The sequence below is a fragment of the Lathyrus oleraceus genome, chromosome 5 (assembly GCF_024323335.1).
Source record: "Lathyrus oleraceus cultivar Zhongwan6 chromosome 5, CAAS_Psat_ZW6_1.0, whole genome shotgun sequence".
NCBI classification, from domain to species: Eukaryota; Viridiplantae; Streptophyta; class Magnoliopsida; order Fabales; family Fabaceae; genus Lathyrus; species Lathyrus oleraceus.
Window position 1 is genome coordinate 547,703,209 of NC_066583.1, and position 12,524 is coordinate 547,715,732.

At 37.1% G+C, this 12,524-nt stretch overlaps 1 non-coding gene across 1 annotated transcript; it reads right to left on the reverse strand.

Annotated features, from left to right (window-relative positions):
* Positions 1-7,502: 7,502 nt before the first annotated feature.
* LOC127089607 (small nucleolar RNA R71) lies at positions 7,503-7,609 on the reverse strand. Its single transcript, XR_007791181.1, has one exon. It is a non-coding gene; the product is annotated as a small nucleolar RNA R71 (small nucleolar RNA).
* Between the last annotated feature and the right edge of the window lie 4,915 nt (positions 7,610-12,524).

Consider the following 12,524-nt stretch of genomic DNA (forward strand, 5'->3'; position numbering starts at 1 on the left):
CGCCATCTGATTCTCTTCACGAGGTATATGATGAAACTCTAATTTGTTGAAGAAAGTTGACAACCTCCTCGCGTAATCTTTGTAAGGAATCAGGCCAGGATGAAGAGTTTCCCATTCTCCTTTAATCTGATTAACCACCAAGGGTGAATCTCCATACACATACAAGATATTAATCTTCAAGTCAATGGCTTCTGCAAGACCCATGATAGAAGCTTCATATTCTGCCATATTATTCATGCAATCAAACATCAATCTTGCACTAAAAGGGATATGAGAACCCTTATGAGTAATAATGATTACCCCAATTCCATTACCATAAGCATTCACAACTCCATCAAACACTAAACCCCAACGGGATCCAGACTTTGTCCCTTCTCTAATTAACGGTTCATCACAATCTTTAGCTTTCAAGTACATAACATCTTCATCAACAAAGTCAACCCTGATGTTATGATAATCATTGATCGGTTGGCGAGCCAAATGATCTACGAGAATACTTCCTTTAATTTCTTTCTGAGTACGGTACTCAATATCATATTCAGGAAATAACATCTGCCAATGAGCTATCCTTCCAGTCAAAGCAGGCTTTTCAAATATATATTTGATTGGATCTGTAGCGGTAAATTCATGACCATTAAGCTATGGATAAACTTAACGTCAATAAAACCAGAGTCACCACCGTGCTTTTATTGTTTCCAAAGGAAAAGGGAAATGTATGAACAAAACCCAAAGATAAGAAGTTTTCAAATCAAACTAATAAAATGCCAGAGATTACAGGTAAGGGGGTTGGTTACACAGAGGGAAGGTGTTAGCACCCAAAGTGTCCTAGGTACTCCTAGGGAGCCCTTTTTTATGTGTGTATGTGTTTTGGTATAAAATTATGTTTGCAATAAATAGAGTGTGGGGATGAGAAAAGAATTCATTAATTATCTTTTTGTGTTTGACAAGACCTTCGGACTTGTGCCTACATGCCAATATAAAAACAAGGGATCAAAACCTCGTAGTTCGTGGTATCAATTTCAAAATGAGTGGATTTCTTTTAATCAAAATTAAGTTTAAGAGAGACACAAAGGGCCTAAAAGAGTTTGAATGAGTGTTAGTTCTTTTTGTCTTTTGAAATTTTAAGTCAATATAGTTAAGTTCATTTACAAGTTTGTTTTAAGAAAGAGTTTAAAAATGCAATGGCATAAGGCCAAGGTTTCTAATTTGAAATAAAGTCTAAGTTTAGAAATCACAAGCAAAGAAGGTTTTTGAAAAGAGGGAGAGATTTGAAATTTAAGAAGTGTGAGGAGATGAAGAGACTAATCCTATGCAAGAATTTAAAAGTTAAGAGTTGAAAAGATCTGACAAATGGGATGTAATCCAATAGACAAGAATGTCATATAGAAACCCACTTTTCCTTTGGACTTTAAAATCAAGCAATATCAATAAGCAAGCAAGATGAAGAGAAAGACATCAAATAAAGATAGCCATATCCAAGCAAGTAACTCCATAGCCTCCTTCTTAAGCTCCCATGTATCAGATGACATACTCCTTGAATGGCTCAGAATAAGGCATTAGACACAGGTTCAAAGTAGCATCTTCATCAAGACCATGTTGCAGATGAACTCACAAGGACTCCAACACTTGTATAAGATGAATGCATACATCACAATGACTTGGTTTTAGAAATGTCGGCATTGTCCAAATCCTTTTGCACAGGGAATGTTGCCTAATTCAAAGTCCAAAACTCAGATCACAATCCAACAGTCCACACAAATATTTTTTAGGGTTTCTTGTTGTTTATTATGTATTTTAAGATCCTAAGACCATAAACACAAACAAGATACACTAACAAATATATACAATCACAATATATGGCTCAAGTGAGCAAAGTGAAAATGACATTAAAATAAGCAAGTTAAATGATATGTATAATGACAAATGATAAATGGTTTGAATTTAAAGTGCATAAAAGTAAATGACTTGAAATTAAAAGTTAGTCAAATTGTTAGTTAATTAGAAGTTAGTGAAGTTTTGTTTTTCAATTGTTTAAGTCATTCTTTGGAGAACACTCAACCTTATATTCACAAGCATGGAAGGGGGGAGACTTACAATCTCACTTACTAGAATGCTATGTCTTTGTGTCAAAATTTAGCTATATGTTAAGCAATCGTAATTGGACTTATGTAGAAGTCACAACTATCTGAGACCGGACAATAAAGATTTTGGTGTTAATGCATGTTAGAGATATGGTATAATGAACCATACTCCTAAAACATACCATACACAAAAAGAAAATGATCAAAGGGTGAACCTAATCTCATCCATACTTGTATTGGTTCATGAACCAATTGGCCTTAGGATATTGAGGTGTCATTGGCCAATGAGAGGAGTGGGATAGAAAGGGATTAAAGATGAAGAGGGAGGGGAATGAGACAAACACAAATTGGTCATGGGAGGAATTTTATCAAATTAAAATCATTCATTCATTTTGGGAGATGAAATGTACATTTCATCAATCCCCTAAATCCAATGATTTTAATCCAACAAAAGTCAAATCAACCTTGACCAAGGCCCAAACATAATAGTCAAACTTCACAAGTCAATAAAAATGGCTCAACATAATTTATTCACAATTAAACAATTAAAAATCAAATTAAAATGCATTTAAATTAAATCATGTTTGATCAAACTCCTAAACCCTCTTCAAAACACCAAATAAATGTCCAAGAGATTTATCATAGGTCAAACAAGGTCAAAAGACCTTGGAGAAAAAATTTCATTATTTTTGAAAAGTCAGAAGTATTTTTAAACAATTAAAAATATGCAGAGAAATAGTTAAATCATGAAAAATAATTTTAATTCAGAAAATGAAACAGGAAAATATTTGAATTTTTTTGGTGAAAGTCCCATATTTTTTGGATCAATAATGAAATTAATATGAATTAATGAAAATAAAGCAATAAAAATGAAAATTCAAAAATTCAAAAATATGTGGACCAGATCTTCCTCATTATTTGAGGTGGCAGATCAGATGGTCCAAAACGCGCGTTTTATGTGTTCCTTAGTCAAATGAGATGCACGTGTGGTAATCACTTTGGATGGTTGAGATTAGAACGTGGGACTCATATCAAAGGGTTCTAGACAAGCCAGCACACCACCGAAGCCCTATCTCCGGTCATCTTCTATGGTGAGGACCATCAGACTGATCCAAGTTCAACTCAAAGAAAAATGGAAAATGAGTACACTATTTTGAAGGAAAAATGCTCAGGAGCTCGAATCTGGCATCAATTTTGTCTAATTCCAAGTATATGAAAAAATACTAGGAATTGAATTTTGAGGATCATGAACTGAGTTGCTTCGATTTGACCTCAAAGCAACTCAATCTTCTTGCCTACATTGGTAGGACTTCATACAACCAAAAATCAACAAGAATAGTGGAGAATTGAGTGAGAATTGAAGAGATGAAAAATATGAAAATTCACCTTCAATGGAGCTTCAGATTGGCACGATCTTGCTTCCAATTATGCTTGGCCTTTCTTCAGATGCTTGATGGAAGAGAAATAAATCAGAGAAAGGGATGGACTCTTGGAGTTTCAATCTCAAAACAGATGGAGAATTGAAACTCGATTTTCAAAGAAAATCCTCAAGTTTATCCTTCAATGGTGAGGGTTTGGGGTTTCTGAATCAAAGCTTGGGTATCCGGTCCCCAATTCTGAGCATGAGAGGTTCTATTTATAGGCATATAGAATGATATTTGCACACTTCCAATTTGGGAAAAAAATTCAAAATCCTCTTTGCATGGTTGCATGGGCGTGCATGAGGCCTATGAAATGATGGCATCTGGTCCATAATCCAATGTGCAATGTACTGAAATCATCTTGGAAGCTTATGCAAGTATGCATGGAAATTGGACCTTGAAAATATCCAAATGATGCTTCAACTTTCACCCATGCGCAAGTACCTTATACTTTGTCCAAATGAGATGATTTTGGACCTTTTATAAAGATGAGATCAAGAGGAACAACTTTCATGTTGAACACTTTTTCATTTGAAGCATGGATCATGATTAGTTTTGAGGTGGAAGTTTGGGAAATCAAACATATTAAAAAAATTCTATGTACCAAGCCATATGTTCACTTCTTTCACCTTGAATAACTTTTTCTATGGACTTCAAATGAGAAAGGTCCCTTCATCAAAGTTGTATTTATTTCAAACATCTTCAATTTGGTCACAAACATGGCCTCATTTGGATTTGGCATGAAGGAGTTATGCATTTTAGAAGTTGAGGAAAATCACTTGTTCAATGGTATTGGCCCAAAATGACCTATAATGTTTCCTCTTGTAACATGCATTTGAAAGTTGAATTTGCACTTCCTCCAAACATAAAAGTTGAAGTAGACATATTAGATTTGATCATGCAATTTTAACTACTTTCATCTCATAAAATTTGAGCAAGTTATGGTCTTGGGAAGTTGACCTCCAAATTAGGGTTTAGACAAAATGACCTATAATCTTTCACCATAAACAATGACTTTCCAAGCAAAACTAGCTCTTGACCTCAAGATGAAAGTTGTTTGGAATATCATTTAGAGTAAGTTTTAACTTAGAATAATTTTCATATGACAAAAATTGTAGGAGATAGGTTCTAGGGAACCCCAGTTTTGACCAGTTGACTTCCTCTGGTCAACCACCATGAACCATCTTTCTAGCTTGACATTCTCTTGACTTTTGGGATTCATGGAGGATCATATATGGATAAGATGATGAAATGTGAAGTATCCCTTGAAATATTTGAATAATTGTTGAGGAAACCTGTTGAAGAAGTTACACAAGATACCCAGATGAATTAGGGTTTCCAAGGCAAACCAACTCCAAACTCTTGATGATTTCTTGATCAAAATAACATGTGAAGATAATGGGCATCCCTATATGATACTTAGAGACAATGTAGACCAATTATTAATTGAGCTCCTTGCAATGAGGGTCTTAAACCCTAGATATGAGCTTGATAGAGCATAGGTGAGCATGTACACTACCTACAAAAGCAACAAACTATACCATGACATATTTTAGGTATTTTGGTTAGTAAACAAAGAAAAATTAAGTATGATACAATCAAATGTGCTTGGTGATCTCTCCCAATGCAAACCCAATGAATGAGGGGTAAGGAGAATTCCAAGGTATGATCCCAATGTATATGCATATGATGAGATAACATGAGGGATCTTAGGGTCAAAATTGGGGTCTTATAGCTGCCCCTATTTAAGGATGATGACACTGAAATTCACCGTATTTTTGACTCCGATTTCGAATGCATTTTAGTAGTTTTATTGTTATTTTGTTGTGTTGTTACTATGTTTCTCTTTGTTTTCAGGTTTTTACTTTAATCGGAGCCCCGATCGAGAAAAGGAGTGGAAAAGAGCTAAAAACCCTAAAATTTAGCATTTTGTACTTGTGGCTCCCACTATGGCTGGCGCCACAGACCCTGCCATGATGTGTCCTAACTCAACTTCCCTCAACTGCCACGTTTCCCACTACTTCCACTAAGGCGCCACAGATTGGCCTTGTGGCGGGCGCCACAAGAGGAAAAGTTTTACCTCCCAAATTCAAACTGAAGGGCGTCCTTGTCATTTCCATCATTTTGTTTGCCTATAAATAGAGACTCGAATTCATTTGTTTAATAATCCAAACTTAGAGCAGAGGAAAACTTAGAGCAAAATTTGTTTCACTTAGGCATATATTCAGTATTTTAAAATGGTAATCGCTTCGCATTGGGGAGTTACCACAATTGTGTAATCAAGTCTGTGGTCGAGTCTGTAATCGAGTTTGGAGCACTTTGGAAAGAAGTTAATCCTGCCGCCATTTTCATTTCCTCTTTGCATTTTATTCAACCCTCCGATTGGAGCAGGTTTTTATTGCTTTACCTTTATCTATTTATTTCCCGCACTGTCTTTACTTTATTTATTTCTCGCACTTGCTTTACTTTATTTATTTCTCGCACTCTCTTTACTTAATTTATTTCTCGCACTCGCTTTACTTTATTTATTTCTCGCACTCGCTTTACTTTATTTATTTCTCGCACTGGCACTACTTTGTTTATTTTCCGCACTCGCACTACTTTTATTTATTTTCCGCACTCACACTACTTTTATTTAAATTAATGAACTTTTACTTTACCATGTCAAACTAAATCTATAAGGTTATAATGTAAGGATCGTAATTGAACCGATAATCCGTACAAATGTTCGTAGATACACTTAAGGGCTATTTTAACTTTCAACTTAAGTTTTCCCGCACTTAAAATTCCGTTGGGTAAGATCGAAAGCCGTCCAACGTCTATTTAAACTTAATTGTTTCTAACTATTTCAAATACACCGAAAGCGCTTTGTTTAGTTCATTAGGAGTTTTTAACTTAAGAAGAAAAGAGATTTTAAAACTATTTTCGGACGCGTTTATAAGTTTAAAGTCTGGTTCGCGAGAACCTCTTTTGGTTAAGAAATCCAGGTTAAAATACTTTTTAACTTAGTCAAGATACTATATTTCTTAAAAATAGGTTTACTACTTTAACGCAATGCGCGCCTTTTTATAAATGACAATAAGAGGGTTTGATTAGGGAGTACAACTCGGTTCTGAATACACGAAAGCGACAGTTCCTGTTAAATTGGTTCTTTTTAAAGTAGGAAACACGGCCCATAAGTAGTTCTATTAGCAAGTACTTAGATTATTAATTGATTATGTTAATTACATTCGAGCCTGTCTTTATCAATTGAACTTTATTTGACACTTTACTTTTCATTGGACACTCTAAAAACCCCTATTTTGATTGCCTTAGATAAGCACCATAACAATAGATAATGATAGATTGACACTTGGTCTCTGTGGATTCGACAATCTTTTATATTACTCTGACGCGTTCGTATACTAGTGAAAAGCACACGCATCAAGTTTTTGGCACCGTTGCCGGGGAACAATTTCGTCAAATTTCATTACCCTGTTGTTATATCGTTTAGACTTAGGTTATTTCCCGCAGGTCAATGCGAAAAGCTCGCAGCACCGGAAGCTTAGTTTACCCTCTAGCGGAACCTGAACGTTATGCTCGCGCACGTTTATTCTTTCATATAATTAGGAGAGCTATGGCCGAAGATCAAAACCGAAGACCTCTTAAGGATTTCTCCCAACCATCCAATGAAGAACCTAGTTCTAGTATAGTAAACCCAACCATCCCAACTAATAATTTCGAACTTAAACCCTCCCTTATGCAACTAGTGCAACAAAGACAATTCGCAGGTCTCACTACTGAGAACCCAAACCAACATTTAAAAATATTTCTTCAATTAGCACACACTTTTAAAACCAATGGAGCTTCTCCTGAGGAAATTCGTTTAAGATTATTCCCTTTTTCCCTCAGAGATAAAGCCCTATCATGGTTAGATTCCCTTCCACCCAATTCCATTACGACTTGGGATAACCTTAGAAGAGTATTCCTTGCTAGATACTTTCCCCCAAGTAAGACCGCCGTTCTTCGAAATCATATAACTAGATTTACCCAAAACCAAGGAGAATTGAAGTTCGAAGCTTGGGAGAGATATAAAGAGCTATTAAGAGCATCCCCACATCATGGCTTAGAAAATTGGTTAATCATTCAGACCTTCTATAATGGACTTCACTATAACACCAAGATGACCATCGACGTTGCCTCAGGCGGTGAGCTGATGAACAAACCTTATCCTGAAGCTAGTGCCCTCATCGAAGATATGGCTCAAAACCATCAATCATGGGGAGTCGAACGAGCGACAATTGAGAAGAAGGAAGCCCAAGGAGGAGTGCATGAACTAAGCTCTATAGACATGATGCAAGCTAAAATGGACGCATTAGCCCTTAAGGTCGAGCATATGTGCATAAACCCGAATACTGTAGCCGCAGTTTCGTCGGATTGTGAGATATGTGGAACCAAAGGACACCAATCTGCATAATGTAGTCTATTAAACGAAACCCACTCCGAGCAAGTGAACTACACCCAAGGGAACCCATATTCAAATACCTATAACCCTGGATGGAGGAATCACCCGAACTTCTCCTATAAAAATAATAACCCTATCCAAAATAATGCACCTCCGAGACAACCTGGTTATCAAGCCCCAAGATCAAATCAACCTATGAAACCTGTACCACCCAAGTCGAGCCTTGAGAAAATCATGGAAAATTTTATCACTGCTCAAACCCAACAAAACAAGGAGTTCATGAACCAAAATATTCATGTTAACAAATTGATCACCCAGTTAGGAACCAAGGTTGACCAAATAGTTACTCATACCAAGATGCTTGAAACCCAGATCTCTCAGGTAGCTTTAAACCAAGCCCCTCAGACCACACCTGGAGGACAGTTCCCTGGACAACCTCAACAGAATCCGAGAGGACAAGCCAATGCCATTACCCTACGAAGTGGGAACGCTTATGATGAGCCAACAAACCCAAGATTGAGCGAACCCAAAACTTCTAAGGAATATACCAAACCCCCGGACGAAGTAAAGGAACCAGAGGAATCTGAAAAACAGGAAGGTCAAGAAAAAGGAGAAGAACCTAAAGATAAAACATATATACCACCCACGCCATATAAATCGCCTATACCATATCCGCAAAGACTCAAACAAACCCAGATCAATAACCAATATAAAAAATTTATTAAAGTTATAGAAAACTTCACGTAGAAATCCCTTTCACAGAAGCCATCACCCAAATACCTTCTTATGCCAAGTTTCTCAAAGACAGCCTTACCAACAAACGTAGACTTGACGATCCGAAGCCTTTGGAATGTAATGCCATTTCCGAGAATAAATTAGCCAAAAAAGATAAAGATCCTGGAAATTTCTCCATTCCTTGTCTTTTGGGTAGTCATGTCATCGAAAAAGCTTTTCTAGACGTAGGAGCTAGTGTGAGCTTAATGCCTTTAGCGGTTTGTGAGAGGTTAAACTTAGTAGAATTACAACCCACTAATATGTCACTTCAGTTAGCCGATAGATCTGTTAAATATCTGATAGGCATTTTAGAAGATGTCCCTATTAGGATAGGTCAGTTATTTATCCCTACTGATTTTGTTGTCATGGACATCAAAGAGGACAATGATATACCAATCCTTCTAGGTAGACCATTCTTATCAACTGCAGGAGCCATAATAGATGTCAAGAGATGAAAGTTGACCTTTGAGGTAGGTGATGAGAAAATAGAATTTATACTTTCGAAATTTCTTATGGCACTTGTGATGGGAGAAGCGTGTTATGCCTTAGATATCATTGATGAATGCGTTAGGGAATTAGAACAAGAAGAAATTATAAAAACAATTAAGTTACCATCAACTCTCATAATAGGAGATGATGACTTTAAGAAAACCTACATCGATGATAACCTTTACGAATGTTTATCCCTTACCCCAGATCCTATGCCATACCCTAAGAAACCAACCTTAGAACTTAAGGAATTGCCTAAAAACCTGAGATATGAATTCCTCGATGAAGAGATGAACCGTCCAGTTATAGTCAGTGCTACCTTGAGCCAAGAGGAAACGAACCAACTTTTAGACGTTTTACGAAGATATCCCTCAGCCTTAGGATATAATATCTCTGACCTGAAAGGTATAAGCCCATCCGTATGCATGCATCGGATTTCGCTCGAAGAAGATTCAAAACCCTCCAGAGAACATCAGAGAAGAATAAACCCTATAATGAGTGGTGTTGTTAAAAAGGAAGTTCTTAAGTTACTTGAGGCAGGTATAATCTATCAGATCTCGGATAGTAAGTGGGTGAGCCCTGTGCATGTAGTACCTAAAAAGGGAGGCATCACAGTCGTGCAAAATGATAAAGGCGAACATGTAGCAAAACTGTTAGAAGGAGGATAGCGGATGTGTATAGATTATAGAAAATTAAATAAAGCAACCAGGAAGGATCATTTCCCTTTACCATTTATAGACCAGATGTTGGAGCGTCTAGCCAGACACTCTTACTTCTGCTATCTAGATGGATACTCTGGATTCTTCCAAATACCTATCCACCCCGAAGATCAAGAAAAAAACTACCTTTACATGCCCTTATGAGACTTTTGCGTACAGACGAATTCCATTCGGCCTCTGTAATGCCCCAACTACTTTCCAACGCTGCATGATGTCAATCTTTGCAGATTACCTAGATGGTATCATGGAAGTGTTTATGGATGATTTCTCAGTTTATGGATTTGATTTCGACAATTGTTTTGCTAACCTTGAGAAAATCCTGGAGAGATGCGTGGAGGTAAACCTCGTGCTAAACTGGGAAAAGTGTCATTTCATGGTAACCGAAGGAATAGTTTTAGGAGATATAGTTTCCGAAAAAGGTATAGAGGTAGATAGAGCTAAAATAGAAGTTATAGAAAACCTAAAACCACCCAAAAATATCAGAGAAGTCCGGAGCTTTCTTGGACATGCTGGATTCTACCGGCGTTTTATTAAGGACTTCTCCAAAATAACTAAACCTTTAACTGGACTTTTAATGAAAGATGCTGAATTCATTTTCGATGGAAAATGTAATGGCGCAATTAATCTTTTAAAGCAAGCATTAGTATCTCCACCCATTATTAAACCACCTGATTGGTCAGAACCTTTTAAGATAATGTGTGATGCTAGTGATTATGCGGTTGGAGCCGTTCTAGGACAAAGGAAAGATAAAAAATTACACGCAATTTATTATGCCAGTAGAACCCTAGACGCTGTCCAACTTAACTACGCAACAACTGAGAAAGAATTACTCGCTGTAGTTTTCGCTATAGACAAATTTAGATCTTATCTAGTAGGAGAAAAACTTATAGTTTACACCGATCATGTTGCCATTCGTTACCTATTAAGTAAAAAAGATGCCAAGCCCAGGTTACTCCGATGGATTCTATTACTACAAGAGTTTGATTTAGATATAAGAGATAAAAAAGGCACTGAAAATGTAGTAGCCGATCACCTTTCTAGGCTAGAACATCTAAAACCAGATTTAGTACCCATAAATGATGATTTCTCCTATGATAGACTGATAGCTAGATTAGAAACCATTGAAGATAATAACCTAGGCCCTGATGAGCACTCCCAAAATTCCTTAGCGATAAGTAACGTACCCTGGTATGCAGACTTTGTTAATTACCTAGCTGCTGATATCGTACCCCCTGATCTTGACTACCACCGCAAGAAGAAATTCTTCCACGATGTGAGAAACTTCTATTGGGACGAACCACTCCTTTTTAAAAGGGGTAAAGATGGCATTTTTCGCCGTTGCGTTCCAAAAGAAGAGGTAAATAGTATTATCGAGCATTGTCACTCTGCACCCTATGGTGGACATGCGAGAACCTCTAAGACATACACACAGATTCTTCAAGCTGGCCTATTCTGGCCTACCATGTGGCGTGATGTCTATGCTTGCATTGTCAAATGTGATAGATGCCAACGCACTGGGAACATTTCAAGGCGTGATGAAATGCCTCTGAGAAACATTCAGGAAGTAGAACTCTTCGATGTATGGGGTATAGATTTCATGGGACCTTTCCCACCATCCTTAGGAAATAGGTATATCTTGGTAGCTGTAGACTATGTGTCTAAGTGGATTGAAGCTATAGCTGCACCCACAAACGATACTAGGGTAGTGATCAAACTATTTAAAAACTATATATTCCCTATATTTGGAACACCACGTTTAGTCATAAGCGATGGATGATCGCACTTCATATCGAGGATATTTGATAAACTTTTAAGAAAATATGGAGTTAGGCATAGAGTAGCAACACCATACCATCCACAAACTAGTGGCCAAGTAGAAGTATCCAATAGGGAGATAAAACAAATCCTAGAGAAAACTGTTTCTATCTCTAGGAGAGACTGGTCTCAGAAGCTTCAAGAAGCATTATGGGCCTACCGAACCGCTTTCAAAACCCCTATAGGAACAACTCCTTACCAACTAGTTTATGGAAAATCCTGTCACTTACCGTTCGAATTAGAGCATAAGGCCTATTGGGCCATTAAAACTTTGAATTTAGACTACCTGACCGTTGGAGAAAAGCGTACCCTTGACATTCACAAACTAGAAGAACTTAGGCAATTTGCCTACGAGAATGAAAAAATATACAAAGAGAGAACAAAAGCCTACCACGACAAAAGAATAGTAAAGAAAAACTTCAATTTAGGCGACCCTGTTCTCCTTTTCAACTCTAGGTTACGACTCTTCCCTGGGAAGCTACGCTCAAGATGGACTGGCCCTTTCGAAGTATCCAAGATTCTGAGATCCGGAGCCGTAGAAATCAAGAACGAAACCTGTAGTCCATTCATCATAAATGGACAAAGGCTAAAGCTCTACGAAGGAGGAGACATTCCAGCATACTACTCAAGACACACTCTGACTGATCCATCGATTCCCACTACTACAGGTGTATAAATTCTAATCGTCAAGCTAATGACGTTAAACAAGCGCTGCGTGGGAGGCAACCCATGGTTTTTCATTTTACTTTTTCGTATTTATTTTTATTTTATTTTATTTTAT